Source organism: Pantherophis guttatus, chromosome 8 (assembly GCF_059756535.1).
Source record: "Pantherophis guttatus breed Tessera chromosome 8, ASM5975653v1, whole genome shotgun sequence".
NCBI lineage: Eukaryota > Metazoa > Chordata > Lepidosauria > Squamata > Colubridae > Pantherophis > Pantherophis guttatus.
Genome location: NC_142070.1, coordinates 79,100,742 through 79,106,979, shown reverse-complemented (window position 1 = coordinate 79,106,979; position 6,238 = coordinate 79,100,742). Strand labels below are relative to the sequence as shown.

Below are 6,238 nucleotides of genomic sequence, written 5' to 3'. Positions count from 1 at the left end.
TGAGAAAGAGTTTTACAATGTTGGGAGACCACAGATTTCCTTTAAAATCGGCTACTGGTTTCACTATTAAAACATTTAATCGGCAATTATTGCTGGACTATAATGCATCCATGTGCAATTTAGCCTATCGTCAGATCTCAAGCAGCATTATTTGTAGCCTCCTTTTATAGCTTGGGCGACTGCGAATCTGGACGATTGTGGCTTCTTTTGGAAAACTCGGTTTATTAATCCAGAAACTTCCGTCGTCACTTCGTTTGCAAGTCCAGAAAAGGATCTGGTGCCCCTCTACATGATGGAAGAGAAAAACCTGGAGTTGCAAAAGTCACATTTCAAAGTCCCTATTTCCTTACCTGCGCGCCACTGATATCATTCGTGTCATATCATTAATGTAATTTTCTTGCCCAGTTTATACGGGCTTGAAAGGTTTGCATTAAGACAACCTTTGAATTAGCCATGGTTTATTGAATGAACTCGGTTTACGCCCCTTGCTCGGCTCCGGAGAAGAAGGACCAACAGCTCCTTCAGCTGTTTAAGCCTCGGGGTTTCCTCTTGCAACAGGTTTGCCTAAAATGAAATTTCCCCTCCATGCAAAACTTATGGATCTCAGGTTCCTTTCATTTCTCTCCTTCCCTCTTCTTCCTTCCTTCCTTCTCTTCCTTTCTCCCTCCTCTCTGTTTTCCCCTCCTTCCTTCCTTCTTTCTTACTTCCCACTCTGTCCTTCCTTTCTCCCTTGCCCATTCTCCTTTTCTTCCTTCCTTCTGTATCCTTGTCTGTCCTCCTTTCCTCCCTCCCTCCCTCCTTTTTGTTTCTCCTAACACCTTTGTCCTTCCCCTTCTCTCCCTTTCTTTTTCCTCACTTCCTTCCATTTCTCTCCTTCCCTGTTCTTCCTTCCTTTCTTCTTCCTCTCTTCGTTTTCCCTCCCTCCCTCCCTCCCACCCTGGTCCTTCCCTTCTCCCTTGTCCATACTATTTTTCTTCCTTCTTCTGCATCCTTGTCTGTCCTCCTTTCCTCCCTCCTTCCTTCCCTTTCGTTTCTCCTAACACCTTTCTCCTTCCCCTTCTCTCCCTCTTTTTCCTTCCTTCCTTCTCTCCCTCTCCGTTTTCCCCTCCTTCCTTTCTTCTTCCTGTTTTCCCCTCCTTTTCTTCTGTCCTTTCCTTCCTCCTTCCCTTTCGTTTCTCCTAACACCTTTCTCCTTCCCCTTCTCTCCCTCTTTTTCCTTCCTTCCTTCTCTCCCTCTCCGTTTTCCCCTCCTTCCTTTCTTCTTCCTGTTTTCCCCTCCTTTTCTTCTGTCCTTTCCTTCCTCCTTCCCTTTCGTTTCTCCTAACACCTTTCTCCTTCCCCTTCTCTCCCTTTCTTTTTCCTCACTTCCTTCCATTTCTCTCCTTCCCTGTTCTTCCTTCCTTCCTTTCTTCTTCCTCTCTTCGTTTTCCCTTCCTTCCTTCCTTCCTTCTTCCCTCCCACCCTGGTCCTTCCCTTCTCCCTTGTCCATACTTTTTTTCTTCCTTCTTCTGCATCCTTGTCTGTCCTCCTTTCCTCCTTCCCTTTCATTTCTCCTAACACCTTTCTCCTTCCCCTTCTCTCCCTCTCTTTTTCCTTCCTTCTTCCTCTCTCCGTTTTCCCCTCCTTCCTTCCTTCTTTTCTTCTGTCCTCCCTTCCTCCCTCCCTTCCTTCCCTTCCCTTTCTCCTAACACCTTTCTCCTTCCCCTTCTCCCTCTCTTTTTCCTTCCTTCCCTCCCTCCTTCCCCCTTCTTCCTTCCTTCCTTCCTTCTTTCCTTTCTTCTGTCTTCCCTTCCTTCCCAGGGCCAAGCGGGAAGAGGCAGAGGCGGCGGCGGCGGCGGCGGCGCTGGGCATCCTCCGGCGGAAGAGGAGGAGGCGATGGGCGGCTGGGCTCCCTCCCTGCCTGCCTGCCTGCCTCCTCGGCCTTCCCCGCCCGCTCCGAGGCCCAGCCCGGCTCCGGCGCCGCAATTCGCCCTGGGCCGCCTCCGTGCCTGAAGGGGGGGCGGGCCGGCCAAAATCAGCGCCGGCTCCTCCTGCCCGAGGAAGGCGCCGCTTTAAAGCGGGAAGGCGCTGCAGGGAGGCCCCACTTGGCCTCCGCCGCCCGCCCGCCTCGCCTCGCCTCGCCTCGTCGCCCCGCAGGTAATCCGCCTCCAGGGTCCTTTGGGGGGGGAAAGAGGGCCTTTCTTCTCTTCCTCCCTTCCTCTCTTTTTTCTCTCCATCTCTCTCTCCCTCTCTTTCTTTCTTTCTCCCCCCCCTCCTCTTTAAAAAACGTCCTCTTTCCTCAGTTTCTCTGGCTGAGGTGGGTCTTTCTTTCTTTCTTTCTTTCTTTCTTTCCCTCTCTCCCTCTCTCTATTTCTTCCCCCCTTCCTTCCTTCCTTCCTTCCTTCCTTCCTTCCTTCCTTCCTTAAAACATCCTATTTTCTCAGTTTCTCTGACTGAGGTGAATCTTTTTTTCTTTCCCTCTCTCCCTCTATTTCTTCCCCACTTCCTTCCTTCCTTCCTTCCTTCCTTCCTTCCTTCCTTCCTTCCTTCCTTCCTTAAAACATCCTATTTTCTCAGTTTCTCTGACTGAGGTGAATCTTTCTTTCTTTCTTTTTCTTTCTCTCTCTTTCTCTCCATCTCTCTCTTTCTTTCCCCCCTATCTTCCTTCCTCTTTAAAATGTCCTGTTTCCTCAGTTTCTCTGACTGAGGTGGATCTTTCTTTCTTTCTTTCTTTCTTTCTTTCTTTCTTTCTTTCTTTCGTTCTTTCTCTCTCTTTCTCTCTTTCTCTCTTTCTCTCTCTCTCTCTCTCTCCCCCCCTTCCTTCCTTCCTCTTTAAAATGTCCTATTTCCTCAGTTTTTCTGGCTGAGGTGGGTCTTTCTTTCTTTCTTTTTCTTTCTTTCTTTCTTTCTTTCTTTCTTTCTTTCTTTCTTTCTTTCTTTCTTTCTTTCTTTCTTTCTTTCTCTCTCTCTCTCTCTCTCTCCCTCTCTCTCTCTCCATCTCTCTATTTCTTCCCCCCCTTCCTTCCTTCCTTCCTTAAAACATCCTATTTTCTCAGTTTCTCTGACTGAGGTGAATCTTTCTTTCTTTCTTTCTCTTTCTTTCTTTCTCTCTTTCTCTCCATCTCTTTCTTCCCCCCCCTTTCTTCCTTCCTCTTTAAAACATCCTATTTCCTCAGTTTCTCTCACTGAGGTCGGCCTTTCTTTCTCTCTTTCTTTCCATCTCTCTCTCTCTCTCTCTCTCACACACACACACTCACTCCATCTCTCTTTCTTTCCCTTCCTTCCTCTTTAAAATGCCCTATTTCCTCAGTTTCTCTAGCTGAGATGGGTCTTTCTTTCTCTCTTTCTTTCTCTCTCTCTCCATCTTTCTCTTTCTTTTCCCCCTTTCTTCCTTTTTTAAAACATCCTATTTCCTCAGTTTCTTTGGCTAAGATGGGTCCTTCCTTCCTTCCTTCCTTCCTTCCTTCCTTCCTTCCTTCTCCCTTTTTCTTTTCTTTCTTTCTTTCTTTCTTTCTTTCTTTCTTTCTTTCTTTCTTTCTCTTTCTTTCCTTCCTTCCTTCCTTCTCCCTTTTTCTTTCTTTCTTTCTTTCCCTCTCTCCCTCTCTCTATTTCTTCCCCCCTTCCTTCCTTCCTTCCTTCCTTCCTTCCTTCCTTCCTTCCTTAAAACATCCTATTTTCTCAGTTTCTCTGACTGAGGTGAATCTTTTTTTCTTTCCCTCTCTCCCTCTATTTCTTCCCCACTTCCTTCCTTCCTTCCTTCCTTCCTTCCTTCCTTCCTTCCTTCCTTCCTTCCTTCCTTAAAACATCCTATTTTCTCAGTTTCTCTGACTGAGGTGAATCTTTCTTTCTTTCTTTTTCTTTCTCTCTCTTTCTCTCCATCTCTCTCTTTCTTTCCCCCCTATCTTCCTTCCTCTTTAAAATGTCCTGTTTCCTCAGTTTCTCTGACTGAGGTGGATCTTTCTTTCTTTCTTTCTTTCTTTCTTTCTTTCTTTCTTTCTTTCTTTCTCTCTCTCTCTTTCTCTCTTTCTCTCTTTCTCTCTCTCTCTCTCTCTCCCCCCCTTCCTTCCTTCCTCTTTAAAATGTCCTATTTCCTCAGTTTTTCTGGCTGAGGTGGGTCTTTCTTTCTTTCTTTCTTTCTTTTTCTTTCTTTCTTTCTTTCTTTCTTTCTTTCTTTCTTTCTTTCTTTCTTTCTTTCTTTCTTTCTTTCTTTCTTTCTCTCTCTCTCTCCCTCTCTCTCTCTCCATCTCTCTATTTCTTCCCCCCCTTCCTTCCTTCCTTCCTTAAAACATCCTATTTTCTCAGTTTCTCTGACTGAGGTGAATCTTTCTTTCTTTCTTTCTCTTTCTTTCTTTCTCTCTTTCTCTCCATCTTTCTTCCCCCCCCTTTCTTCCTTCCTCTTTAAAACATCCTATTTCCTCAGTTTCTCTCACTGAGGTCGGCCTTTCTTTCTCTCTTTCTTTCCATCTCTCTCTCTCTCTCTCTCACACACACACACACTCACTCCATCTCTCTTTCTTTCCCTTCCTTCCTCTTTAAAATGCCCTATTTCCTCAGTTTCTCTAGCTGAGATGGGTCTTTCTTTCTCTCTTTCTTTCTCTCTCTCTCCATCTTTCTCTTTCTTTTCCCCCTTTCTTCCTTTTTTAAAACATCCTATTTCCTCAGTTTCTTTGGCTAAGATGGGTCCTTCCTTCCTTCCTTCCTTCCTTCCTTCCTTCCTTCTCCCTTTTTCTTTTCTTTCTTTCTTTCTTTCTTTCTTTCTTTCTTTCTTTCTTTCTTTCTTTCTCTTTCTTTCCTTCCTTCCTTCCTTCTCCCTTTTTCTTTCTTTCTTTCTTTCTTTCCTTCCTTCCTTCCTTCCTTCCTTCCTTCCTTCCTTCCTTCCTTCCTTCCTTTCTTTCTCCCCCCTTCCTCTTTAAAACATCCTTTCTTCCATTTCTCTGGCTGATGTGGGCCTCCCTCCCTCCCTCCTGGCCTGCTTTTCCTGTGATGTGGGGCAAGAGGCTGCACATCTGGAGTGGAGGAGGATGCTTTCTCTCCCATGCTTCCCATCCTCCCCCCCCTTTCATTCATTCTGGGAATTTCCCAGCATAAGTGAGAGGACTGACTGAGACTGAAGATTGCCTGGGATTCGTGTTCCCAAAAGCAGCTTTATTTTGAAGCTGCTTTTGTCTCCCGGCCAGTGATGGAAATGTGGAGGGGGAAATCATGCTTGCTTTGGGGGGTTTATAAAAAAAAACGGGGGTTCCCCTCAATAAGACCTGATGGATGAGCCAATTTATTCAGCATCCTTCATTGATTCACTCCATCAAACCCCCAATCTGTTTAATCTGGAATAATTATCCTCCCGGGCTCTGCAATTGTAAAGTTCAGAAAGAATATTTAACACGCAGCTCTTCCTTTCCCAGAGGCTGTTTTAAAGTAAATCTATTATAATTTCCAAAAGACTCTTTTAAAGTCCTCTACATATCGCCTTCATTAATTTTCAGCACTGCATTACTTTTTTTTACCGTGTTGTCTTTTGGATCATTGCATCAGTACTACAGCGTTGGTACCGCTAGTTTCTATCCTGATTTTTTTTCTTTTCAGGAAAGCTCGTTTTTTATTCTTAGAACAAGTCCTGGGAGGAGTGGATCTTAAGGTAAGGGCTAGGGAAAAATGAAGATTTTTTTTTTCTCTTTCCCCCCAGTTCTGTATTGTATGTATTTAGGGTGGTATTTCAAGTTCCCTTAAGCAAATTGTGGAGGTCCGGATCCATTGCACAATTGGTATTTAAGCTGGTTTGAAGTTGGTTACTAACATTCTATAGGTTACATGGGGAAAAAAAAACATTCTTGGGGTTATAAATGTAATTACGGTATATTATAAGAAGGAGACGCGGTGTATATAATATGGGGGACGCGGTGGCTCAGTGGCTAAGACGCTGAGCTTGTCGATCGAAAGGTTGGCAGTTCAGTGGTTCGAATCCCTACCGCTGCGTAACGGGGTGAGCTCCCGTTGCTTCTCCCAGCTTCTGCCAACTTAGCAGTTCGAAAGCACGTAAAAAATGCAAGTAGAAAAATAGGGACCACCTTTGGTGGGAAAGGAACAGCGTTCCGTGCACCTTTGGCGTTGAGTCATGCTGGCCACATGACCACGGAGACGTCTTCGGACAGCGCTGGCTCTTCGGCTTTGAAACGGAGATGAGCACCACCCCCTAGAGTCGGGAACGACTAGCACATATGTGCGAGGGGAACCTTTACCTTTACCTATAAGAAGGAATGAT

The 6,238-nt window shown here is 45.3% G+C and overlaps 1 protein-coding gene across 4 annotated transcripts in view; it reads left to right on the top strand.

Annotated features, from left to right (window-relative positions):
• Positions 1-1,487: 1,487 nt before the first annotated feature.
• UGDH (UDP-glucose 6-dehydrogenase) overlaps positions 1,488-6,238 on the top strand; it is a 26,236-nt gene continuing 21,485 nt past the window's right edge. Inside the window, exons 1-2 of one of the 4 annotated variants that reach the window (XM_087875433.1) lie at positions 1,488-2,136; positions 5,563-5,614. The gene's annotated coding sequence lies outside the window, so the exon portion shown is untranslated. The remainder of the gene's footprint in view (positions 2,137-5,562; positions 5,615-6,238) is intronic. The other 3 variants (XR_015729282.1, XM_087875432.1, XR_015729281.1) reach the window with 3 other exon arrangements.